The 26,761-nt window shown below is 38.5% G+C and overlaps 1 protein-coding gene across 14 annotated transcripts in view; it reads left to right on the plus strand.

Annotated features, from left to right (window-relative positions):
• Baz2b (bromodomain adjacent to zinc finger domain 2B) overlaps positions 1-26,761 on the plus strand; it is a 285,451-nt gene that overhangs the window by 10,910 nt on the left and 247,780 nt on the right. Inside the window, exon 2 of one of the 14 annotated variants that reach the window (XM_038336362.1) lies at positions 8,476-8,557. The exons of the other annotated variants lie outside the window; for them this stretch is intronic. The gene's annotated coding sequence lies outside the window, so the exon portion shown is untranslated. The remainder of the gene's footprint in view (positions 1-8,475; positions 8,558-26,761) is intronic. 14 annotated transcript variants of the gene reach the window in all.

Here is a 26,761-nt window from a genome sequence, read left to right on the forward strand (position 1 = left end):
GTCCATGCAGGCGGTAGGCATTCAGTGTATATTGATGGACTCATCAAACTCATCTGGTTGACATTTGTAATTTGGTTACTTATGGAAATTAAGTGATAATTATCTGATAGTATTGTATATATACTTGTTTGTAAAAGGGAGTAAAATATTTATTACTAAAATGTCTTCAGTTCAAGAAACTGTTTCATTTTTTTAATTTTGTTGTTTTTGTTTTGAGACAGGGTTTCTCTTTGTAACAGTCCTAGCTGTCCTGGAAATCACTCTGTAGACCAACCAGGCTGGCCTCAAGCTCACAGAGATCTACCTGACTCCACCTCCCAAGTGCTGGGATTAAAGGCCTGTGCCACCACCACCCAACTCATTATTTAAAATTTTTATAGCAACTGGAAAACTTAGGTATTAGTTCTTTGAAAAAAAGATTTTAATATTTAGGTTTTAATTCCTAAAAACTGTTAAGTGAGAAATAAAGCATTGATTCAGGGGATTATTGAAATCATGTATAGTATAAATAGTTATATGGAAAGTTGAACATTCTGGATGTATGAAGCAACTATTTTAAATGAAATATTTTATATTGAAGTGAAAACAAGACTATTTTTCAGTATTGCATAGTAATATTTGTTAGCATGGGCTAAACATTCTTAAGAGTGTGTGAAGTAGTAGTAGTTTCTAGTAAAGTAAAATATTTTTAAATTCCAGGGATTGAATCTAAGACCTTGTGCATACTAGGCGAGTGTTCTATCATGCCCTAGTCTTCTTTTACTAAAGAACAGAGAAACAAAAGAACAAAAAAAAAAATATGGTTTGTTTTGTTTGTTTTTTTGAGACAGGAATTCTCTGTGTAACAGTCCTGGAAGGCCTGGAACTTGCTTTGTATACCAGGCTGGCCTCAAACTCACAGAGATCTGCCTGCCTCTGCCTTCTAAATTCTGGAATTAAAGGCATGAGCCCAAATGCATGACCCTAAAATATTTTTATGATGAGAAAAAAGAGTAGATATTTTAAAACTGGGCTTTTTAAGATACCATAGTGACCATGCCGTAACTTTGGAATCTGTTCTGGAACTCACTGTGTAGAGATTGTTTGCCTCTGCCTCCCAAGTGCTGGGTTTATAAAGGTGTGCTCCACCACAACAAGCTAAAGATTTGTTTTTTAAATAGTTGTGTGTATGTGTGCCTGTCTGTGCTTCAGTGTGTGCCTAGAGTGCAAGTCCCTGCAGGGGTCAGATATGTTGGATTCCCCTGGATCTGTGGTTACAAGTGGTTGTGAGCAACCCAATATAGGTACTGGGAACCCATTACTGGAAGAGCAGTGCAAATTCTTAACAACTGAACCCCTAAAACAGCAATTTAATTACATATCTTTAATAAAATGAATATTCTCATTTAATTTATGTATAAATGTATTTAAATAAGATTCAGTTTTCTTTTTAAAAGCATGACCTTTAAGTTGTTTATTTGAGCTCTTTTGTTGTTGTTTTGAGACAAGGTTTCTCTGTGTAGCCCTGGCTGTCCTGGGTCTGACTAAGTAGACATGGCTGGCCTTGAATTCACAGAAATCTGGCTGCCTCTGCCTCCCACGTGCTGGGTTTAAAGGGCTGGCTGGGTTCTCTCTCTCTCTCTCTCTCTCTCTCTCTCTCTCTCTCTCTCTCTCTCTCTCTCTCTTTCTTTCTCTCTTTCTCTCTCTCTCTCTCTCTCTCTCTCTCTCTCTCTCTCTCTCTCTCTCTCTCTCTCTCTCTCTCTCTCTCTCTCTCTCTCTCTCTCTCTCAACATAAGTCATAAAAGACAGAATTAAGACTCTGAAACACTAATAGACCTTACAATAAACTGTTATTAAACTTGACTGTTTGAATAAAAACAGTTTTTCTGGTGGAAACTCCTAAACAAAAAGAGGTAATTCTTTCAATTAGAAGAGTTTTGGAGCTGGAGAGATGAGATGGCTCAGAACCTGAGTTCAGTTCCTAGACCCCATATAAAAAGCCTGCTCTGCAAATACCTGTAATGCAGTTCTAAACTAGTCTGCTAGTCTAGGCAAGTGAGGCCCTGTCCTTAGAAAATGAGGACTTGGTGTAAGGGGCGTAGGTCATGGTGGTCCTATGAAACAGAATAGTCTTAAAATATCCTCTCAGTGGCTCATCTTCTAACCCAGTTAAAGAAGTCAATTTATAAAAGCAGTGGAATTTTCAGTTTTACTTGCTTTCAATCACAGATTTTACTGATGGCCTTAGTTTATGCCCTTCCAAAATCCTAGCTCTGGCCACAGAAAATGATAAAAGGACACGGCTTGAAGATTTCATTGTCTTTTACGTAAAACAAAAGGCAAAGCTCAGAACTGGGTTACATATCCTACTTCTTTTCCTCCTGATTCAAAATGTTTCTATTTCTTAGCCAATATTCTCTTAGATTTGCAGTTAACACATTCAAGCTTTTGCCTTTTCCCAGAAACTCAGTTTAATTAGTCGATGACAGCCATTCTGCCTCTGACACTATTATTGTTTTTGCGAGTATACAAAGAACCCTTACCTTCTGTGCTCTTCCTTTGGCAGCCTGTTGGTGCTACACCTGACTAATTTAGGAACATGCAGTATATTTGCAGAAGTGCTTTACATAGAAGAAGCAGAGAAGGCATTCTTGGATTAAAAAACTTTTTTTTGGAATTGATGAACTCTTAAACAGTCAGTCTAGGTCAAAGAAAACAGGGCCAACAGCAACTTCAGCCATAGAAAACTAATTTTAAAAGAAGATAGAAAATGAGAAGAGGTCACTTGATGGAAATTCTTATAACACCTATTACCCTCTCCTCCCCTCAAAAAAATCACAAACAAGCATAAAGGTAGACTTATAGATCCTTGAAATGGAAATCAAGAATACAAAAATAAGCATTTTATTTACATTAACTGATTTCTTTTCATCAAGAATGCTGAGAGAGTAAGCAAAGAAAATCTCTTAAACAATGCAGACTAGAGTGAAATTGACATGTAAAGAGTGGATTTGAATCCCATACCTCACACTGTAAACACAATTTAAAGTGAGTAAAAGTTCTGCATATCTAGGTATAGTAGTGCTTCTATGCAACCTCGTGTCTTCATGACTAGTTAAGGCCAGTCTGAGCTACATAGCAAAACTGAAACACACACACACACACACACACACACACACACACACACACACAAAGAAACCAGGAAAGTAGTTAAAATTTTTTCAACAATGAAAAGAAAAGTAACCCAACTTTAAATAAAAGCTTTAAGTAGACATTTTAGTGTATATCAGTCATTTGGGGAATGCAGATCAGAACCACAATGAGGTATTTTTCATATAGTAAGACAATAAAAAAGATAAATGTTCACAGTAACATGGAAGTTGGAAATGTAGTACATCACTGTTGGAAATATAAAATGGTATAGATGTTTAGGAAGGAAGTTTGACAGTTCCTCAAAAGATTAACTGTAATCACCAACAGGATCATTAGCTTAGTTCCTACAGATGCCCATGTATCCAAGAGAATGGACCGTGTGTCACAAAGGGTCCAAGATACAAATATTTATAGCATTATTCATAGGAGCTCCAGAAACAACCTATGTTCATTGATCAACAAATAAACAAAACAGAGCATATCTGTGTGCAGTGCTTAATCATCATTTTCAACTTGAGTAGGTTTAGAAACACCTAGGATACCCACTCCTAGGTTTGTTTTACAAGCCATTTCCACAAAATTTTAACTGAGTAGGAAAGAGTCACCCTGAATATGGTAGCACCATGCTATGGGCTTTCTAGGGTCCTGAGGTGAATGAAAAGGGGAAAAAGAGAAAGCCAACTGAGCATTCTTTTTCTGTCTTCTGATCTGCCCTGATATAAGCAAATTCCCACTACCAAAACCACAAGTAACTTCTTCTGCCATGTCTCCCCCCAACCCCCCACCCCTGTCATGGTGAACTCTATCCCTAAACCACGAACCCAAACAAACCCTCCTTTAAAGTTGCTGGTCCGGTATTTGGTCCCAATGAGAGCAGAGTAGCTAGTACAGTCTGACTCAGCCAGAAAAATGGAAGTTCTGCTACATGCCCTAACCTGGAGAAATCTTGAAAATGTCATCATAAGTGAAAAAAGGTAAAAACAAAAGACATTATCGAGAGTAGATCTATTCATGGAGATGGAAGTAGGGTAGTGGTTGTTGGAGACTAGGAAAAGCATGAATTGAGAATGCTAACTATTGAGTATGGATTTTCTTCAGGGTGATTAAAATTTTCTGCACCTAGATAGTGGTGACAGTTTTATGAATTTGAGAATGTGCTAATTGCCCTGAAATCCACAGATTGTGTTTTTATGTATTTATGTGGATAGGAATGCTTTAAGAAAGATTAGACAGACCTGGTGGCTAGAAATCTAAGATCAGCCTGTCATAAGAGTTGATTTCATTCTGAGGCAATCTCTGGGTAGGTGGCTGTCTTGTTGTGTGCTTGTGTGGTTACCCATTGGTCTGTGTTTTGCCTGTCTTAACAGATTTTTAGAGGAGAACACATCTTTTAACTTAACCACCTCCTTTAAAGGCCGTATCTCTGAAATCAGTCACATTCTGAGGTTCTGGGCATTAGGACTTCCACACATGAATATGGAGTTGAGAGATGGTGAAGCACTGTACTCTAAAAGATAGAACAAGAAAGATTAATGCTATAACATGTGCATTATATCTCAGGTTTGAAAATCTGAGACTCAGGCTGAAGATCAGTGCTAGGGTGTTTGCCTAAGCATGCAGATGCTCCTGGGTTAGAGCTCAGCATGAGAAACAAATAAAAACCTTAAGTACTTACATTGTAACTCCTCTGCCAGATAACCTGAAAACCAAGACAAAAAAAAAAAAAAGATAATTTCCAAGCTAAACTGGGAATATCTCAATTAGCTATAAGGAAAATAAAATACTAAATAATAAACACCAAAGAGTGTACAGAAATTATTGTAGAAAACTTTACAAAATATATAAAACTAGAGTTGACTAATAAAAATATAGTTCTAATTTATAAATGTAATCTTACCTTAGCTCTAGGACCCTTGTTTGGGTTGGCCCAGTGCAGGCCCTGATCATGCTGCTACATCTCTGTGGGTTCATATGCTCATCAGTCCTGTTGGGTCTTGAGGACCCTTTCTTTGAAGTCCTCCATATCCTCTTTTACAAGTTAGCAAAAGAAAGCTGTTTTCTATGCTTTTAACACCTACTGATGTGGTTGAGTTAAACCTAATTTGATCTAGCTTGAGTTAGCTCCACACCACACAGGTCAATGGCTTGGACCCCCAAGATTGATTTACTCATTTCAGTCCCAGGCCTCCTATACAAGTGTGAGGTTCCCATGACCCTTTGTATATCTGTAATTTGGTCAAAGAGCTTTCATAGCTAAGGGAGGAGCATCTGTATCCTGAGCACAGGTACCTCAGTTTCTGCAGAGTTTGAGGCACATCTTCCCTCCTCTAATGTGTTCAGCCTGGAAGTTCTTTTCTGAACCCCTATACTTAGGGGGTTATTGAGGGATCTATTATATAGGCATGATTAATTAAATATTGACCACTCACCAGTGACTTCAATCTTTGGTTCTTCTCCCCTCCTAAGAGATCTAGAGTTAGGTCCAAAAGTCTCCACTCTCTAGTCAACGAGACTCCATTATTAGGCTAGTCACATTATTAGCATAAACTCAGAGTTTGTTTATGAATTACAAAACAATGCCCCCTCACCTAATTTCACACTAAGAAGTCCACGAAATTCAAAGAATCCTGAAAGCGCTGTACCAGAAACTGGGGACAAAAGTTAATTATTGTATTCACCAGAGCTGGAAAATAAGAATATTTGAAGACTGAGGACATAGGTCAGTGGTAGAGTATTTGCCTGCTATGTTGAAGGTCTAGGTTCAAGAGAAACAGTGAGAGAGAGACAGTGATAGAAGAGGGACAAGGAGAAGGAAAGGGAACAAGAGAGAAGCATATTTGAAAGCTCTGGTACAGGAATGGAAACAAAGTCTTTTGGACAAAGAAGATGGATTTGGGCAGGAGAGGCTTTGAAATAAAAGGCCTTACAACTAACTAATCCATGTTCTTTAGAATAAACCGTCCAGAGAGCCTCATTAACAAGGTCTGTGATGCCCTGGTCATCCAGTTTATGGCCACTACAGTGTAATGCAGTCATGTCTTTCCTAATATGATTTGTTCCAGGAGCTGTAGGAACTCCTAGAACCACCTTCAGCTCCCCTCTTAGCTTTATTCTTGGGAGCAGGATAATGTGCTGTTGCACTTCAGTATATAAACCATAGGAATCTTTACCATCCTGCCTCCACTCCAAAGTCTGGATTCTAGAGTACATCTGCTTCCGGGATTTCAACTAAAAAAACATTAGGTTTTCAATATTGTTATCTTCTGACTTTTCCTACTGCAGACGCAGTGTCAATTTTAACTTTCTGGGTTTTTTTTTTGCTGCTAAAATTTTTCTCTTTATTCATACTACACACATTTCTGCTGTAAAGTGTTTGAATATGACTCTATCCTGTTTGATACTGGATGTGACACTGTGAGTGTATTATTTTAGTCATTAATCTCATGGAAAATTTGTCACATGTTAAATACTGTTCCTCTACTATTCTAAACATAACATAATTTCTAGATTTATCCTGTCTCCTTTATATTGTTACCTTTGGAATTTTTTTTTTTTTTTGAGACAGGGTCTCATCTAGTCCAACCTGTCTAGGTAAGACTGACCTTGGATTTCTGATCCTCCTGTTTGTACTCCCAGTGCTGGGGACAACAAGTGTGCACCTCTGTGACCTGTTTCTGTGGCGCTAGAGATTGACCCCGGCCAGAGCTGTGTATATGCTGGGCATGTTCTCTACCTGCTGAGCTGTATCCCCACTGTCTGCCTTTGAATAGAAAACTCATCATCCTATCCTTATGATAGATGGGATTGTCCAATTAAACACAATTTTCTTCATTTTTTCTCTCAGCTTACACTTTCATTTGTTTACACAGTGAGTAACTATGTACTCCAAATAAGTAAATAAATAAAAGATCCAACAATGTAGGAGACAATTTGTCATTCTCTTAGAAAGCTAAACACTGACCATTCAACCCAGTTTCATTCCTAGATACTTACCCAAGGGAAGTGGTAGTTTTACATTCATATGAAAAAAATGTATATTGATGTTCATAGCAGTTTCACTCGTACTTGTTCAGCAATCGAAATACCCCCCAAATACTTTACTTTGTGAATGGACAAAGTGTAGTATAGCCATGTGTGGGAAATTCTCAGTGATGTGGTAAGCCACAGTTACCCTCCATGCTTGCGTTTCTACATCTGCAATCTCAGCTGAAAGTAACATACATTTAGATCATAAGTAGTAAATATGAACAGGCTTACTGTTATTCTCCAAACAATACAGTATAACAACTATTTGCATACCATTTATACTGTATTAGGAATTATAAGTAATACAGTGTTGTTTATAGAATATGGTAATGAATTTTGAGTTCCAGTGAGGGTTTCTGGAACTAAAAACTCAACAAGTACCAAGAAATAACTATGTGAAAAGTGCAACAATGTGGATGAATTTTAGGTTCATCATGAGATGTTAAAAAAGCCAGAGTAAAAAATTTATATACCATAATGATTACATTTATAGGACATATTAGTAAAGGGGAAATTAGCTTTTGGAGCCTGTCCTGAAACTAGCTCTTGTAGACCAGGCTGGCCTCGAACTCACAGAGATCTGCCTGCCTCTGCCTCTCAAGTGCTGGGATTAAAGGCATGCGCCATCACCGCCTGGCCATATCTTAATTTCTAGAATGTGAGATTATTATCTTACATGTCAAAGAGATTTTGTAAGTGTGATTAAAGATGAGGTAGCTAGCTTAGCTTACCTGGGTGAGCCCTGAATGTAGTCATAGGGGTTCTCAGGAAGGGCAAATGGATTCATAGGAGAGAAAGTGCTATTGTGAAGACACAGCATGGTAGTACTAAGATTGTACAAACACTAGAAGATGGGAGAAGCAAGGACCACATCCTCACCTGAAGCCTTCAGAAGGAGCCAGCACTGTCACACCTTGGTTTTAGCCCATGTAACTTCTTTTGGATTTCTGATATGAAAAACTAAAATTTTACCAACACACAAAGTTTTTGGTAAATCACTACAGGAGCAACCAATAAACTAAGAAAAACATAGGAGTTCATCCTTTCAGTTACTCTGTACCACGCTGAATGAAGAATTATCTTGGGCCACACATGAAATGCATGAACATTATGAAAAGCTGAAAAGGAAAAAAAATCTATAATTTTTATGATATCCACCACCATAGATAAGCAAGAAAATCCTCATATAACCAATATGGGATCTTGTTCAGAGTTTGTTTTTTTAAAGCAGATCTCGCATTTGTAATCATTAGTAAAAGAAATGAATACATCTAAGTAATAAAACCTTCATTGGGTTTTTTTTTTGTATTATAAAAGGTTTAAAAATAAAAGTGGTCCGCATAAACCTAATGGGATGTCTGCCGTAACTCTTGAGAAATGTATGTTGTCGGAAGTCTTGGTGAGTTCTTAACACTCTTATCATATAATTTGATTCTCGTTTTCCTCTTAGTGTGCCTAAATCTTGAAAGAGTGCTTACATATATAGGTGTCGAAAAGAAGCAATGACATGAATTAGGCAGGAGATTGGGCAGGAGGATGACTGCAAGTATGAGGTCAGCCTGGACTTCATAATTCTCCCTGTGTCAAGAGAACAAATAAATAAAAATAACTAAAACAAATAAATTTAATCAAAGTAAATTAGCGTTCTAGTTAATTTCAGTACGTGACTTTCAGCATAGATTTTCTCATAAGTTATTACTTTGATGAGTAGGCTCATTTTAAGTAGAAGTAGGAGAAGTACTGTTCTAACCTTTTTCTTCTTCCTATACTCTCCTATCCCTCGCTAGCCATTTTCAAGCTACCTTTAACTATGCCTCAGTCTAGGAACAGGTTTTATAACGTCATCGCTGGGTGGTTCTGCTGCAATATTATTGAAGGACATTGCTGATCCTGACACAAATACATAGTCACAGGGCTATGTTTTCATCTTCTTGGGTCCAGACATTTCTATAGAACTGAAGCCTAGAGCTGTCTATTGATAACATATTCCATTGCATTCTTTTGGAGTGGGAGTAACAAGCCATATATCCTTATCATAGTGCACCTGTCTCTACTTGCAAAAGGTGAACTGGTCTCGTTCCTTCTTATGACATGCAGCATATTTTTGAGTAATTAGAGAAGTTCTGTTTCCACCTGTTAACTGCTTGGGTTGGATTGATGACTAGAGTACAGTCAAAATCAGCCCATTTATTTGTATTTCTCTTCAGTGTTTTGGTACACAGCTGTATTTATTTTTGTTCTGAATGTGTCTCCTATCTTTAAAGTTTTACCTCTCACTTTTCTGGCTTTTGTTTGCTTATTTTGTTTTTCGAGACAGGGTTTCTCCATGTAACAGCCTTGGCTGTCCTGGAACTCACTCTCTAGACCAGGCTGGCCTCAAACTCACAGAGATCCACTTGCCTCTGCCTCCTGAGTGCTGGGATTAAAGGCATGTGCCACCACCACTGCCTGGGTCTTTTCTGTATTTTTCTCCTTTTATTGTTTAGGAATTCTAGACATGCATATAATGTTTTGATAAATCTACCACCCCCATTCTTGCCTTTACAATTTCTCTCTTAAACCATATACTTTTCTCTTCCAGCCTAATGGGCTCTACTTTTTTGAACTCACAGAGTTCACTTGGTACTATCTTTGTGTGCATACAAATAACTTAACAATAGGCCCAAGATTTAAGAATGGTGTTGAGCACTGTGAGTTTTTTTCCTCTCTGTAAAACTAGAGTAATTTTATTGAAATGATTATTGCATATATTTTTTTCTTAAACCAGAGATGAAAATTTGCTTTAACAGAAATCTTAACCCTTATTATGTAGTTGATTTCTGCCTTGAGACTTCTAAGGCCACATTTGAGGCCTCAAATAGTTAGGCTGTGTTCTGTGTGTGGAGGAAGTGGGGATGGTGACACATTGTCATTTTCCTCCTAAGTAAGTTATGACATATGTCTGTGTTTAAAGGAAGTACGATTATTCAATCATTTCACTTTTTTTATACAAGTAGGAATAATTGTCTTCTTAATGCTAATTTCTGAATAATCATGAAGTAATTTAGGCATTTAAATATTTATTAGGACTTCAGGGATAGATTAGTGGTAAAATGTTTGCCTCACATGTATCAGGCCCTGGATTTAATTAAACTCTCAGTACTACGTTAAATAAAGTATTTATATTTAAATCATTGTTCTTCTGAAAGTTTTATTTTCTAGGAACATTCTGTATAAACATAAGAACCAGAAAAGATATATAATAATAAATTACCTATATTTAAAAATTAGAAAGGGGCCTAAATATAAATGCTTTTATAATGGTCATGAACTTGAAACACTCCAAATGTTCTTCAGTGACTGAATATATAAACAGTGTCTTTACGCTTCACACATTACATACTGTGCTGCGTAGTGTGTAATGTACTATAGAATAATGCGCAGCAATAAGAGGAATGAACTCGTAATACATTAAACAAGAATGAACGTGAAAGGCATAGGAAATAGAAGCTAGTCTCTGAACAATATAATCCATATGATTACGTTTATAAGCTGTTTTTGACATATGTTAGCAAATCCATAGTTGGTAGCTGTTAGGGATTGCTTGATTCTAAAAGCATGGTGAAAAGGATTTGGCAGAGGCTCAGAGATGTCTGTATTTTGATTGTGGTATCAGTTATAACTTCATACATATTGTTGTTTGTATGTTTTGTTTACTGTTGCTACTGTTTGCATTGCTGGGTGTCAAACCTTGGGCCTTGAACATGTAAGGTAAGCCTTCCACCATTTAAGGTACATTCCAGAACAACACATGTTTTGAATTCATAAAATTATCTACAGATAATTTGGTTATAGAATTTTAATTGGGATTTTAAAAATAACATAAAATGGTACTTTTGGTTTCAAGTTGTAAGCTTCTTTGCTAAATAATGAAAGAAAAAATCTGGGGATTGGGCTAAAGTATCTGAGAAGCTATATGCAAGGAGATAACAAACTGAAATTTAGGGTTAGTATATAACTTTGATGTGCATTTTGTATTAGGATGGTTGTAAAATGGTCTTTATCTTTGACTATCACTGTCTTGTTGATGGAACTTGATCAAGAAAATTAACTGCCCAGGACATCAGCTTATTTTTCTGCAGTTGAGGAGATTGGACCCTATGCTTCTCAAAGTAAAATGCTTCCAATAGGCACTTTACTCCAATGAAGTTTGCTTTAGTGTAGAAATGTTTTAATTACTCAGCATTACGTCACAGCAAAGCTCTAGGAAGATGCTCCACAATTCTGCTGGTGATGTCGCATAGTCCTTGGCATACATCCTCTAGCTGTAATTGAAGAGAAGTTGCAATCACTCCCGTCTTGTCTATGAAAGTCTGATCTGTATTATTTTATTGCCAGAGAACTCCTTGAGTTTGTTTTTTGTTTTGTTTTGTTTTTGTTTTGGCGGGGGAGTGATGGTGGTAATTGAGTCAGGGTCTCTCTACATATTCCTGAACTCAGAGAAATCTGGTATGCTTCTGCCTCCTCTGTACTGAGATGAAAGGTGTGTTCTTTTCTTTTTGAGACTATAACTTCATCATTTCCCCCTTTCATTTCCTTTCTTCCAGCCCTTCTTGCTTTATTTCAAAGTCATTGGGGCTGGAGAGATGGCTCAGAGGTTAAGAGCATTGCCTGCTCTTCCAAAGGTCCTGAGTTCAATTCCCAGCAATCACATGGTGGCTCACAACCAGCTGTAATGGGATCTGGTGCCCTCTTCTGGCCTGCAGACATACATGGAAGGAATGCTGTATACACAATAAATAAATAAATAAATAAATAATAAATAAATAAATAAAGTCATGACATTTTTTCAGTAATTATTATGTGCATACATATATATGGGTCTACATGTATATACGTATATATGTATATACATGTATATTCCTACATATAACCTACTCAGTCTGTATAATGTTATTTATATGTATGTTTTCTTCATTTTTAAATGTTTATTTTAAATACTTTGCAAACCACTAGGTGGGAATGTAAACAATATAGCACTTATTTCTCATATAATTTGCTCTAAAGTAATTTTATACAGCCTTCCCTATAGTTCCCAGAGAAGAGAGGATAAAGCAAAGATACATGTATATAAGCACTTGGTTTATGTTCTTATGAGAACCTGGATTTAGAAAAACTCAGCTTCTGAAACTATGAACTAGCATATTGTGAAACCACAACATGAGTTGAGTGACTGCAGTTTTGAATTTGTGAGATGTGTTGATGTCTTGTGGGTTCTTCTTGATACATGTTTAATGATATTAAATCAGAAATATTTAAGATTAAAAAGATTGAGGTTGGGTTGTAGAGATGACCAAGTGAATTAAGAGCACTTCTGTTCTTACAGAGGAACTGAGTTCTGTTCCCAGAACACATGCAGGCAGCTCACAGCGTTTTGGAGCTCCAGGTTCATGACACACAATGCCTGCCTTTGACTTCCAAGAGCACCTGCACATATATGGCATACACACTCAGCACACCACACCACACATGCACATGACACATAGACACACGAATGTATTTTATGTGTAGGATTGTTTTGTCTGCAGTTCTGTGCACCATAAGTGTGCTGGTGCCTGCAGAGAGCGGATGAGGGCATCAGATCCCACAGGCTAGAACTACAGACAGTTTGTGAACTGCCATGTGGGTGCTGAAAACCCAGTCCTCTGGGAGAGCAGCTGGTACTCTTAACCTTTGAACCATCTCTTCAGCCCCTCTTTCTCCAACATACACACTTTTTGATACTCTAAAACTTGAAAGTAATGTTTGCCTCTTTCAATAGTTTATAAAAAAGTAAGCTAGTTTTATGGCTTTATTAATCTTTTTATTAATCTTCTACTAGTTTATTGTAAAAATTACATAGGGCAGCGTGGTGGTGGCGCACGCCTTTATTTCCTTCTTGGGAGGCAGAGGCAAGCCAAACTATGAGTTTGAGGCCAGCTTGGTCTACAGAGTGAGTCCAGGACAGCCAAGGCTACACAGAGAAACCCTGTCTCAAAAACAAACAAACAAACAAACAAACAAACAAACAAAAACCCTAAAAACATAGCTGGGCATGGTAACACATGCCTTTATAATCCCAGCACTGGAAGGGTACCTGTGAGTTCAGAAAGCTATCCTCTTCTACACACCAAATTCCAGGCTAGCCAGTACTACATAGAGAGACACTGTCTCAAATGAACAAGCGAAGAGCAACACAAATGTAAGGGTATCTTCATAGACAAAACACCACTGTATTGTACATTCTTTTCTAATTTTTTGTGTGTCTGTGTCTATGTCTGTGTGTCTGCACATTCTCACACTCTGTTTAGTAGTCTGCATAGGACAGAAGATCCCCTTGAGCTGGAGTTACAGGTAGTTTTAAACTATCTGACATATGGGAAATATGGGAAGTAAATTCTCGTCCTTTGGAAGAGTGGCAAGTGCTCTTAAGTGCTGAGCTATCTTTACAGTCCCTTTACAGTCTTGTTTTGTTTTTGTCTTAATTAGGAGTCTACATTGATTATGCCTATCTATAATTGCTGCTTTCCAAAGGCCAAACCACAGAATTGCTGATTAGAGGTCAGCCTGAGTTATATAACAACACTCTATCTAAAGAAGAAAACTTGTTATAGATAGACCAGGGCTTTAATATTTTGTTGTTGCTGTTCATTGATTGGTTTTTTTCATATCTCTAAAATGAAAAGAGTTGTGTATATTGAGTTGTTTTCTTGGGAAGTTTCTTTCTTGAATAGCTCTACTAGATTCAAGCTGCATCTAGTTACTGACAGTTATATTTGCTTTGGTAATTAAGCATCATTAATGCTATTTTTTCAGCATGGATGCCTCCACACATGTAGTCAGTAAGAGCTAGTTCACTTTTTTCTTTCAGTCATTTCTCTTAGGTTTTTAATTAAATCTAGGTACCTTAATATTTGTTTCTGTTTAAATGGAAATATTTTAGCATATTATTATAATTAAAATGATTTATTCAATAAAGGAAATCTTGTCAGTTTCTAATATAAATGGAGGATAAATGATTGATTATTACATAGCTCTGAAATTCTTTGGAAAAATCTAGCTCAGAAATGATTATCTGAGACTACGATACATTTAAAGCATCTTGATTAAGTGTTACATCTCTCAAGAGAGTACTTCTTATAACTAAATGATGTTTTGTGTGTGTGTGTGTGAGACAGAGAGAGAGAGAGAGAGAGAGAGAGAGAGAGAGAGAGAGAGAGAAAGAGAGAGAGGATGTCCCACTGTGTTACTCAACAGTATCTTCCTGCCTCAGCCTCCCAAGTAGCTGGAGTGACAGGTGTATGCCACACTACCCAGCTTAAATGACTCAATTTGAGGGCTGGAGCAGTTAAAAACACTGGCTGTGCCAGGTGGTGGTGGCGCACACCTTTAATCCCAGCACTCAGGAGACAGAGGTAGGCAGATCTCTGTGAGTTCTAGGCCAGCCTGGTCTGCAAATGTAGTTTCAGGACAGCCAGGGCTGTTACACAGGGAAACAGTCTCAAAAAACCAAAAACCAAAACAACAGAAATTACCATTGAACTAGCATGGATTCTATCCATATACATTGTCCAACAGTCTGCTGTTTACATGATCTATTCATTATCATAAACTGAGACCTGGTGATGGCTGAATGATACCTCCCTATTGTCTCTGGCATCTGGTACACTTTTTGTTCCTGTAAATTTGTCTTGATTGACTCAGTTGTATAATATTATTATTATCAATTTAGTATGTTTTTTTCTTACTTTTTCCCTTGGACATAAGGATTGAATATGATAAAATTATATTTTCTACTTAGAAATGTTATATAATAATACCGAGTGGTACCTGAAAAAAAAGTATTAAGCATTTTTTAAAAAGTACACACACCTTTAATACCAGTATGTACTAGCAAAGCAGTGACAGAAAGATCTCTGTGAGTTCAAGACCAGTCTGATCTACATAGGGAATTCCAGAGCTACATAGTGAAATCTCTAAAAAAATATACAAAGAAAAAGCCCTAAAATAAGTTAAGTTTACTCTGTGTGTTGCTTACTTTTACAGTTACTTAAGTTTAAGTTATTTTTACAGGAAGAAGAGAACTAACAATCCTTTACAACTGGAATGTGCTTGATCTTAGAGCAAAGGTCAGAATATATGTTCACATATACATAAGTATATAAAATAAGAAACAGAAAATATGCATGAGTTGGTAGGGTTTATAAAGCATCTTTCATTTTAAGATACTTTCACATTTTTTAAATGTTGCAGGTCAAATCTAAGATACTTTAGTTGGATGTTATAAACAGGAGCAGACAATAAATGGTATAAAATATTTACTTTCTGTAACATAAATTCTAATTGTTCTTAATAAAAAACCTGGAGTCAGATATTATGGGGTAAAAGCTGAGAGATCAGAGAAGCAGTGCAGCCAGCCACTAGAGAGACCTTTTACCTCTACCAAATCCTCAGACCAAAAAGGCGATCCTGTCCTCAGACTGCCTCCTCAGACTGGGTCCTCTGACTGACTGCTTCAGACTGCATCCTCACACTGCAGTGAGCTCCTGTCTCTTCTTGCCTTATATTCCTCTCTCCACCCAGCCATATCACTCCTGTCTCTTTTAAAGTGGATTTAGGGGAGGGAAAAATAATCAAAATGTATTGTATGGATTTATTTATTTTTGGTTTTTTTGAGATAGGGTTTCTCTGTAGCTTTGAAGCCTGTACTGGAGCTAGCTCTTGTAGACCAGGTTGGCCTTGAACTCACAGAGATGCACCTGCCTCTGCCTCCTAAATGCTGGGATTAAAAGCGTGCGCCACCACCACCCAGCTTAGAAAGTGAGAGGGAAGAAAATAGAAATTAAAAGGAAGAAAGAGAAGAGAATTGCCAGGATAGCAACATGCTCTTTCTTTTATTTTCTACATCATTTCATATTTTACATTTAGTCCTCTAGTCCATTTGGGGAGCTTTGCTTGTATATATAAATCCGAATGTATCTTTTCCCAAGTGGCTATGAACATTTCCCAGTAATACAGCAGGTTTTTCTTTTGGGTCACCAACCAGTTCCCAAATCACAACACAAAAATTTATGTTATGAATTTATGTTAGTTATGAATGCTCAGTTTATTGTAGGTTTGTTTTTAGCTAGCTCTTTTAACTTAACCTGTTTCTCTTTTATCTACCTTATGCCTCAGGGCTTTGTACCTTTTTTTCCTATATGTCCTACTTTTTCTTCCATGTTTGCCTGGCTGGTAGCTGCCTGGTTTGTTTTCAGCATCTCCCTTGTCTTCTTCTCTCCTCTCCTCTCCTCCTCTCCCCTCCTTATTCCTTCCCCTTCCTCCTTCCCCTCCCTTTCCCCTCTCCTCTCCTCTCTTCTCTTCTTCTGTTTCTTCCAAGCCTAGATTTCCCCTCCTACTCATTCTCTCTGCCCACCAGCCTTACCTATCCCTCTCCTGCCTAGCTATTGGCCGTTCAACATTTTATTAGACCAATCAAGGGCTTAGGAAGGCAAGGTAAAGTAGCAACACATCTTTACATAATTAAACAAATGTAGCATAAATAAATGCAACATACCTTTACACGGTTAAATAGTCTGTAGAAGAAACAAATGTAACACATATTTCATAGTTAAATATTCAACAATACAGTATTCTTTATTAGAAGTCTACTTTTCTCCTATTTTTCATGGGTAGTACATTTATTTATTTATTTGTTCATTCATTCATTCATTTATTTATTTGTCGTTTTTTGAGACAGAGTTTCTTTCTGTAACAATCCTAGCTGTCCTGGAACTAGCTCTTGTAGACCAGGCTGTCCTCGAACTCAATTGTCATGCTGTGGGTATGTGCCTAATACTGACGATACTGTTATAAATTAATTTTACTGGAATTTATGTCTTTCTAATGCTGAATTATTCTGTTGATGAATATTGTGGTATGTTTTTACATTCTTTTAAAATTTATATTCTTAATGTTTTCAGGTTTTCCTCATAAAGAATTTTAGTTTATTTTTATTTTATTTAGGTAATTTCTCTTGTTGTTTGAGGCTAGAATCCAGAAAATCATACACACACTAGGCAGACATTAGCACTGTGCTATTTTCATAGCCTTACCTTACCTTTCTCATTGCTATTTTCATTGATTTTTCTCTTAAAACACATGCACACATGCAGGCATGCACTCACTCAAGCTTGCGGTATTATGCGTGCCATCAAGTGCTTTACAATTTAATGTTTCTTCACCCCTTGGTTTTCTGAGACAGTGTCTCACTAACAGGCTAGCCTGGAACTCACCATGTAGCCCAGGCAGGCTCAAATGTGCAGCCTTTCCCTCTTCTTCCACCATGTTCAACTTCTGTTATATCTTAGAATTGTTTGCTTTTTTATTTATATGAAAATGAATAGATTTTTTAATCACAAATATATAGTAAGCAAAGTAAATATAACTAATGACAATTAGGAAGACATTTGTAATGCATACCCCATAAGTAAGCCCCCCTCATAATTTATTCAGAATTGCTGAAAAGATATTTAAACATATAACTGTATAGGCAAAAACCAGAGGTAAGAAAAAACTTAAGATTAAAAAAAAAAAACACCAAAAAAGAAAACCTTAAAAATAAGTCTTTAGGGGCTCAGTGGTTAAGAGTACCTATTGTTCTTGCGGAGAACCTGATTTTGGTTCCAGGCATGCGGGTCACATAGCTCGCATTTGATTGTTGTAACTCTAGCTCCAGGGGATCTGCTAGGCTTTTCTGTCCTTCACATTGATACATACACACAATGACAGTTAGGGTGAGCTTCTTTGTATGTGGTTTCCTGGGGTGTCATTTGTAAAGAGGGGCGGTCCAGACTGGCTGGTGTACAGTTGTGAGAGGCTAATATGTGCCTTTCTGCAGGTTCTTTCCATTTGTACAATGTCTGCCATGCAAATAGTGGTCATGGACAAAGGTTTGAGTCACAAGTCTCAGGGCTTCAGTGCTGCTCTGTCAGGGTGCAATGTTCTTCGGCAAACAGCTTGAAATTCTTGTCTAAATTACTAAGTAGACCAGTCTTATTTCCTAGCCTCTTACTAATATTTTTTCCTTCATAGGTAATAGAAGCACTGAAAAGCATATACAGAAAGGTTAATCCAAGAAACAGACCAAGGCTCCAGCTGTGATCTCCTGTAGGGAAGGGGAAGCTGAAGCCAGGAGATAAATGAGACAGCCCTGGTATTTTGTATTTGTTTTTTGGTTTGTATTTTTGTTTAGTTTTGTTTTGTTTTTTAAAAAAAGACGTGACTGGCAGTCCTTCCCACAGGACTTCCCACAAGTTTTTTTTTTTTTTAATTAATTAATTTATTTATTTCCAGTTTATTTATTTTTTATTAAAAATTGCCATCTCCTCCCCTCCTCCTCCCCCTTCCCTCCCCTCCCCTCCACCCATACCCCCACTCCCTCCCTCTCCAGGCCAAAGAGCCATCAGGGTTCTCTACACTATGTTGAGTCCAAGGTCCTCCCAACTCCCTCCAGGTCCAGGAAGGTGAGCAACCAAACTGACAAGGCTCACACAGAGCCCGTACATGTCGTAGAGACCAAGCCCATCGCCATTGTCCTTGGCTCCTCGGTCAGCCTCCACCATCAGCCACTTTCAGAGAGTCCGATTTGGTCGCATGTTCCATCAGTCCCATTCCAAGTGGACTTGGTGGTCTCCCATTAGTTCTGTCCTGCCGCCTCAGTGGGTGAACGCATCCCTCATGGTTCTGACTTTCTTTCTCATGATCTCTCTCCTTCTGCTCCTCATCAGAACTTTGGGAGCTCAGTCCTCTTGGGAATTTACCCAAGAGATGCCCAATCATATTACAAAAGCATCTGTTCAACTATCTTTATAGCAGCATTATTTGTAATACCCACAAGTTTTAAATACATGGGAGGAACTTGGTGTACTCATGACTCCTCCTGAAGGACAGGCCAGCATTGGGTAAGAAAGCCCTTTTGTTGCTCCACATATCTTGAAGGTCTGTCGCTAGGTGCCATGTTAAAATGGTCAGGTGCTCTTGGAGACCAGAAAACAGGGAGCAGTAGAATCTGGGAAGGTGGGTTGGAGATGGCTGCAAGTAGCCCTGGAGGAAGGGGCAAAGTTTTACTGGGGTTGAGCTCACATAGGTTCTTTTTGTTTCCAGGTTCTAGGCCTTTTACCCAAAGAATTAAAAATGGAGACTCACCCAGATTTGCTTGAGTGGTAGATAACATCAGTGCAGATTAGAAAAGGATACATGTCAAGAGTGACAGTGGGTCTCATGAGAGAGGGTACTCAAGAGCCCTGATTATTGTTTGGGCCTTTCTTTTATGGGGGTTCAAGTGATTCCTAATGTTCTCTATTTTGGTTGATAGATTGAATCACATAGTCATTTTTTTCTACTGTGCTTGTCCCCATAATGCATCATGTGTAGACATAAGATGGTAAATAGGGTTCCTCCCTAAAAGTTCTCTTGAGGACACAGTTTTTCTTTAATGCATAAACAGCCAAAACCAGTTCAGGCTGGATTGGCCTTCTCATTTACACTACATTGGGAATATATTTGAAAAGAAAGTGTCTATGCTTGATTGTTGTTAGGGGAAGAGAAACATCATTGTCAAGAGAGGGGTGAATTGCAGCCTAATATAGGAGGGGATTGGAGGTTGCTAGGTACATTGTTTGGGGAGGGTTTTGCATGCACAAAATATACAGATAAAGGAGCTGGTCTTCCAAGACCATTATTAGAAAAGAAGGTTGTACATAATTCAGTCCAAGCAGAGTCCCAGGTTGTTAAGCTATCCTGTGCTTGCTGGCCTCAGCTGAATGTGTACACACTGAGAAGTTTAGGCTACAGGTGCTTGGGCAGTTCTGCTATGCCAACCTCAGCAGCCTCAGGAGTTCCATTAATCTTTTAGTGACCTCAACTCATCCAAATTGGGATTTGTGGTTTTGACATAGAAAAGAATTTCATTACTATCTAGTATCAAGCAGACTTGGAGATTTCTTATTTTTGTTGTTGTTGTTTGGTTGGTTTTAGTTTTTGTTTGGTTTCTTATTTTTTTTTTTTGATGTTGGATGTCATTCTGTATATGTGTTGTTTTATTGGTTAATGAATAAAGCTGTTTCGACCAATGGTTTAGCAGAGGAAAGCCAGACATGAAAGCCAAACATACATACATACATACATACATACGGAGAGAGAAAGAGAGAGAGAGAGAGAGAGAGAGAGAGAGAGTAGATGGAGTCAAAGAGACACCATGTAGCTACCAAAGGAGAATGATGCTGCCAGAACTTTTCCGTTAAATTACAGCCCTTGTGGCGATACATAAAATAATAGAAATGGGTTAATTTAAAATATAAGAAGAGCTAGCTAGAAATATTCTTGAGTCATCAGCCAAAAATGTTGTAATTAATATAGTTTCTGTATGATTATTTGGGTCTGGGCAGCAGGAAACAAACGAGTGATCTCTGCCTACATTTTGTTTTTCAAGACAGCGTTTCTCTGTGTAGCCCTGGCTCTCCTTAAACTCACTCTTTAGACTAGACTGGCCTCAAACTCAGAGGTCCTCCAACCTCTCCCTCCCAAGGCCTGGAATTAAAGGCATGAGCCACCACTGCCCAACTTTATCAAATATATTTTAATATAGACTCTCAACATGAAGGTTAGGAGAAAAAGTGCTTAGAAAAACACACAAGAGAATATGAATGTGGGGTGGAGAGAGGTGCTAAATGCAGGTATGAGCTTAAGGAAGCCCTGCAGTTGTCTTAGCAGGAGCTGTATCTACCATTTTAGTGGTTCTCAAATTACATCTTAGAAGTTACAAAGAAACCTTTTTGTTTGTTTTGTTGTTTTTCTTTTTTCTCTCTTTAAGTGAGATTATAGGGTGACTTCAGAGATAACTTGTATGGAATTACAATTTCATAAAGTAAATTCTAAAGGCACTAGGGTTACACAGGGGGTTTAGGACATGACATTTTCCTACAAAGGAGTTTCAGGTGAGATTCCTAGAAAATTGCAGGTTTGTAGCTATGAAGGGAGAAAGGATCTAAGCAGTTGTTGATTGTGCTACAATTTTGTATCTCTGAGGGAAAGAAGCTTCAACATGGCTTCTGAGTAAGGGGTTCCTCTCCTTCTGATGTCTCTGTAATTTTCTCTGACTGTTTTGCTTCAGTGTGATAGTCACTTCAGTCTCGTTCCTTACACAGGGTGGGACTGGAAAACTGTCACTCTGGCAGATAGAGGTCTGTTTCCCTAGTTCTTTCTCTTAGTGCATAACTCTGCTTTTCCTTTCTGATACACTTCAGAAGACACAACCCAGGCTGCATAAACTCTGTTATGTCTAGAGGAAGTGAGAACCTACTGAATCCACAGATCACAAAGCTGTTTGACTAGCAACAAATCATGCTATGAAGGGAAGCATCTAAAGTGAATATAGTGTGATGGACACATGACTCTTGACTGTCTTCTTACCAGAGTTGTTAGGGTCAGAGCATAGATCCACCTTAGTTCAGCCACCCACCCTTAGAGGCCAATGAAAACAGTCAGACACTGTTGGAGAAGGGAGCTGCCTGTTCTTACTGGCCGCCTGGCTAGCATAGCCCCGAAATAATCACACAGAAACTGTATTGACTAAAACACCACTTGGCCCATTAGCTCTAGCTTCTTATTGGCTAATTCTTATATTAATTTAACCCATTTATATTAATCTGTATATCACCACGTGGCAGTGGCTTACTGGCAAAGATTCAACATGTCTGACTCTGGCGGCATCATGGCATCTCTCTGACTCTGCCTTCTTCCTCCCAGCATTCAGTTCTGTCTTCCCCACCTACCTAAGTTCTGCCCTGCTATAGGTCCAAAACAGTTTCTTTATTCATTAATGGTAATCACAGCACACAGAGTGGACTCCACATCAAGACACAGCATAGTGAAAAAGAGAAAAATGAAATTAATTCTATGTAGCCATATACATATGAGAAGAGGAACAAATTTATAGTGACCCCCCTCCCTGCAAATCCTTCTTCAGCTTATTGACTTAAGTTTTTGTTTTGTGTGTGTGTGTGTGTGTGTGTGTTGTATATGTGTATGTAGGTGTGGGTATACACTTGTCCAGTGTGCATTTGGAGTCCAGAAGATACTTGGCATCAGGTATCTTTCTCAGTGACTCTCCACATTATTTTGGGGGAGCGGGTCTTTTACTGAAGCTGAAGCTCCCTAAATTGGCTAGCTTGGCTATTCAACTAGTTTCAGGAATCTTCCTGTCTCCACTTACTTAGCATTTCAGTTCTAGGAACATGCCACACACCTAGGTCTTTGTTTGGTTTCACATGGGTCTGGAGGAACTGAACTTTGGTCCTCATATTTGGGTGGCAACCACTTCACTGACTTAGCCAGCTTGCCAGCTCAGGCTTAGATTTAAATAGAAGACAAGGTATGACTAAAGTGGCCAAGGTGTGGTCATGTGCATCATTGCTTGGCTTTAGTAAGTTGTGAGAACCGTGTGACATAAATACCTTTCTGAGAGACCAGCTCATCCTGTTGTTGGCCACAGCCTCCCAGTCTTTTCTTTTCATAGTGTAAAAGTCCCTGGAAAATTCCACTTTTGGGGTGAACCATTTTTTCAGTAGTATGATGGGAAGCACCTGTGTGTCTTTAGAATATTTTCAGTACTGATAGGATGGATGCCTTGAGCCTGGGCAAAGAACTAGCCTGAATGGATAGAATGAAGGACTCCAGCCTTAACACTGACCCCCTACACACACGTACCTGGCAGATGCAAGTTATTAGAGGATCCAGGAGGAAGTCACTTTAATTCATTCTTATTTGGTAACAATTGGTGTTACCATGTTTAAAGTATTTTTGAACTTTATTTCTAAATTCTTTGATTTTTTTATTATCTTTAAATTTATTCCCAACTTTTAGTGTGTGATCAAATTTCATCTCTTACTCTTCTCTTACTCATATTTTACTTCCTTTTGGTTAAGCTTCTTTACTTTCCACATTTATTATGTTTTTAGCATAACTTTTTACTTCATAACTTAAGCTTAGCATTATCTTTTGCTGTATTGTTTTTTATAGTTATTGCTGGTGTGCAATTAACTTTAATTGATTTTGATTTTTTTCAGTGTCTGGTTTGGTTTATCATTATTGCTGTGAAAACGCTTCATTCTCTCTAAGTAGTACACAGAATTAATCTTTCAAAAGAAGACTACTCACTGAGATGATCTCCAGATAAAGCCAGAAGGGATCACCATCCCACTACATGTTGCAGATCACAATTTAGGAACCCAAAAACGTAAAAAGGCAGGGCAACATGACTCTAGCAATATACCTCAACCCCTAAGCACCAAATCTGACATACTGAAAAGGTTATCATTCTGGAGAAAGTATTTAGAAGTCTCTTTTTAAGAATGATCAGTGACCTCAAAGAGAATTCAAACAACCAAGTGAATGAAGAAAGAAAGAAACTGGGCAAGAAATTTGGTGACATAGATAAGAAAATCAGGAAGGAAATTGAGACTTTGAAATATAAACTTAGAAATACTGAAAATGAAAAAAAAAGAAATACTGAAAATGAAAAGTGACAAATCAATTTCACTAAAAGACTAGGTCAATCAGAAGATAGACTCTCAGGCATTGAAGACAGTCAAGGAAATTCTACATTCAGACATAAATAGAGGAAAAGGAATGGCTATTCTTAAGAGTTCTGTCTCTTAAGAAACAAAGCCTAAGAAACCAAGGAAGTAAATGAATGTCCTAATATATATACCAAAGTCATTGAAAGTGTGTGCAACTAAATCATAGCAGGAAAAATCCTTGAATTTAGGAAAAGATATGGATATCAATTAGACATAAGTTTCAAGTAAAAAGTGACAACTTTTTTATAAGGAATTTTATAAGGAAAACATGTAATGATACATTTCAGTCACAAAAATTAAATTAAATTGATGACCAATACCACTTGCCTCAACCTTGTATTTCAGGATCATTGGAGAAATGGCATTCCAATATAAGCACAAACTAATTCACAAACAATACTCTAGCATTGCCAATATATACTTGAAGAAATGTTACACACAGGGTCTAAGGCGGGGCTCAGTTGATAAAGTGTTTGCTTATTAAGCACTAAGTCCCAGGATCCACAACACCATAAATAAAACTAGGCAAGGTAGTACATGCCTGTGATCTCAGTACTCAAGAGGTAAAAGCAGGAGGATCAGAAATCCAGGGTCATCATCTATAAATAGAGTTTCAGCCAACCAAGGATATGTGAGACCCTGAAAGGAAGGAAAGGAGGAAGGAAGGGAGGGAGGGAAGGATGTAGGGAGGGAGAAGGGAGGGGAGAGGGGAGGGAAGAGGGAAGGAGAAGAAAAGGAAGGGAAAGAAGGGGAAGGGAAAGGGAAGGGAAGGGAGAGAGAAGGAAAGAAAAGACTTGTGGGGTGTGGGAAGGAGGGAAAAGAAAAACAAAAAGGCAGGTCATTTATAGAAGAGGAAGAAAGTCGCTCATCGGCTCAGGAAAGAATCAATTTCATGAGAGAAGAGAAACCACTGGGAAAATGTTAGCATGTCTATTTCAGTATAGCAGTGAACCCCTAGGATGACTGAAAGGAAATAAAAAAAGATGAATAGTATTCACACCAGTTAGGAAAACTATTAACAACATTACAGGAATCAACAAATACTTCTCAATATTAACATGACATAAGATGGTCTTTTTAAAAACTTTTATTTAACTTTATTTTATATGCATTGGTGTGAGGGTATCAGATCCCTTAGAACTGGAGTAACAGGCAATTGTAAGCTGCCATTTGGTCACTGGGGATTGAACCTGGGTCTTTTTCTTTTTGGAAGAGCAGCCAGGGTTCTTAGCCACCGAGTCATCTCTCCAGCCCCATAAAATGGTTTTAATTCTCAAATAAAAGATGCAGACTAGCTGATTGGATTTGCAAAAATAATTCTGAGGGCTGGAGAGATGACTCAGTGGTTAAGAGCTCTTAACTGTTCTTGCTGAGGACCCGAGTTTGGTTCAAAGTGCCCACCTGATAGTTACTCTCTGTAACTTCCATTCCAGGGATCCAGTACCTCTTCTGACCTCTCGAGACGTCTGCTGTGGTATAAATATATACACTCAGGCATACACATATACAACTAAGTAATAAAAATAATTTCCAACTATTTATTGTCGTGCCCATGTCATGAGCCCCCCCCCCCAGACCATCAGGTAAGAGTTGAAACTTCCTTCACCTGGCCAGCCTATATCAAAGCAAGTCCATTCTAGCTGACAGAATGTGGTTACTTTTTCCTTTTTAGTTTCAAATCCATCTTTTTGTGTGCTAGTCTTAAACTCCTAAAAATGGTTGAGAATCAGAGTCAAGGAAATGGGAGTACTTGGCTTCTGTCCCATAATGTCAGTCTCTAGTGTCAGACACAAGACAAACAGTTCAAAGCAACAAAACAATGCAGATTCCTCCTGGTCAACTGGAGGTCAACTTGTCACCAATCCATCAATGTGGTGTGACCCCACCTTGTCTGTTCATAGAAACCAGAGGATCCGCCGGGCGGTGGTGGCGCACGCCTTTAATCCCAGCACTCGGGAGGCAGAGGCAGGCGGATCTCTGTGAGTTCGAGGCCAGCCTGGTCTACAAGAGCTAGTTCCAGGACAGGCTCTAAAAAAGCTACAGAGAAACCCTGTCTCGAAAAACCAAAAAAAGAAAAAAAAAAAAAGAAACCAGAGGATCCAAGATCCAGTTATGTACAGAAGGGTCCTGGGACGTCCTCCAGTTCCCTGATCTGTGTTCCTCCAGCATATCCACCCAGATTTTTGCAGGCAACTTAGAAATGGGCCCAGTCAAAGCACAGCACAAGACAGAGACAAAGTGAAACTAAATGAGATAGATAGGTAGGCACAGACTGATTTTCACTGGCTGGTCTCAGGCTCCCCAGGTTGGGAGTCCTAGTGGGTCTGGGGGATCCCGGACGTGCTCCCAGATGTTCTACCCACATCACGAGCCCCCCAGAGACCACCAGGAGTCTGAGTTCATATGCAAAAGCAAAGAGCCTTTATTGCAAGTTTGAGCTTGGGCTCTCTGTCTGTTCCAACACAGCGTTTGGATCAGGGAGAGTCTCGAGCTCAGTTGAGGCAGGAATTTTAAGGAGTAAAGGATGGGGGCGGGGAGGTAAGGTAATTCTAGATTCAAAAGGGGGCTTGAATCCTGATTGGGCAGGAGTGGGGCAACAGAAGTCTTGTCAAACGGGTATTGGTACTGGCATTGCTGCAAGGAAACTGGCAACCTCTATACAAGTTATGTAAACTATCTTTAATGTTATAAGACATCTAGTACTTGTCTGTCTCAATTCGGATGGGTCCCCCAGAGGGTACAGTTTGTGATTTTTCCTCGTTATTGTAAGGGTGAGGTCTAGTCCCAATATTGTTAGCCGGCAGCCTGTCATGGCTGCACTAATGTTAAGTTAGTCCTCTTCAATTGTATGCAAGAAATATATAGTCCTTGCCAAATGGTGGTGGCACAGGTCTTTAACCCCAGCACTTGGGAGGAAGAGGCAAATGAATCTCTGTGATTTCAAGGCTAGCCTGATCTACAGAGTG

This window comes from Arvicola amphibius, chromosome 7 (assembly GCF_903992535.2).
Source record: "Arvicola amphibius chromosome 7, mArvAmp1.2, whole genome shotgun sequence".
NCBI lineage: Eukaryota > Metazoa > Chordata > Mammalia > Rodentia > Cricetidae > Arvicola > Arvicola amphibius.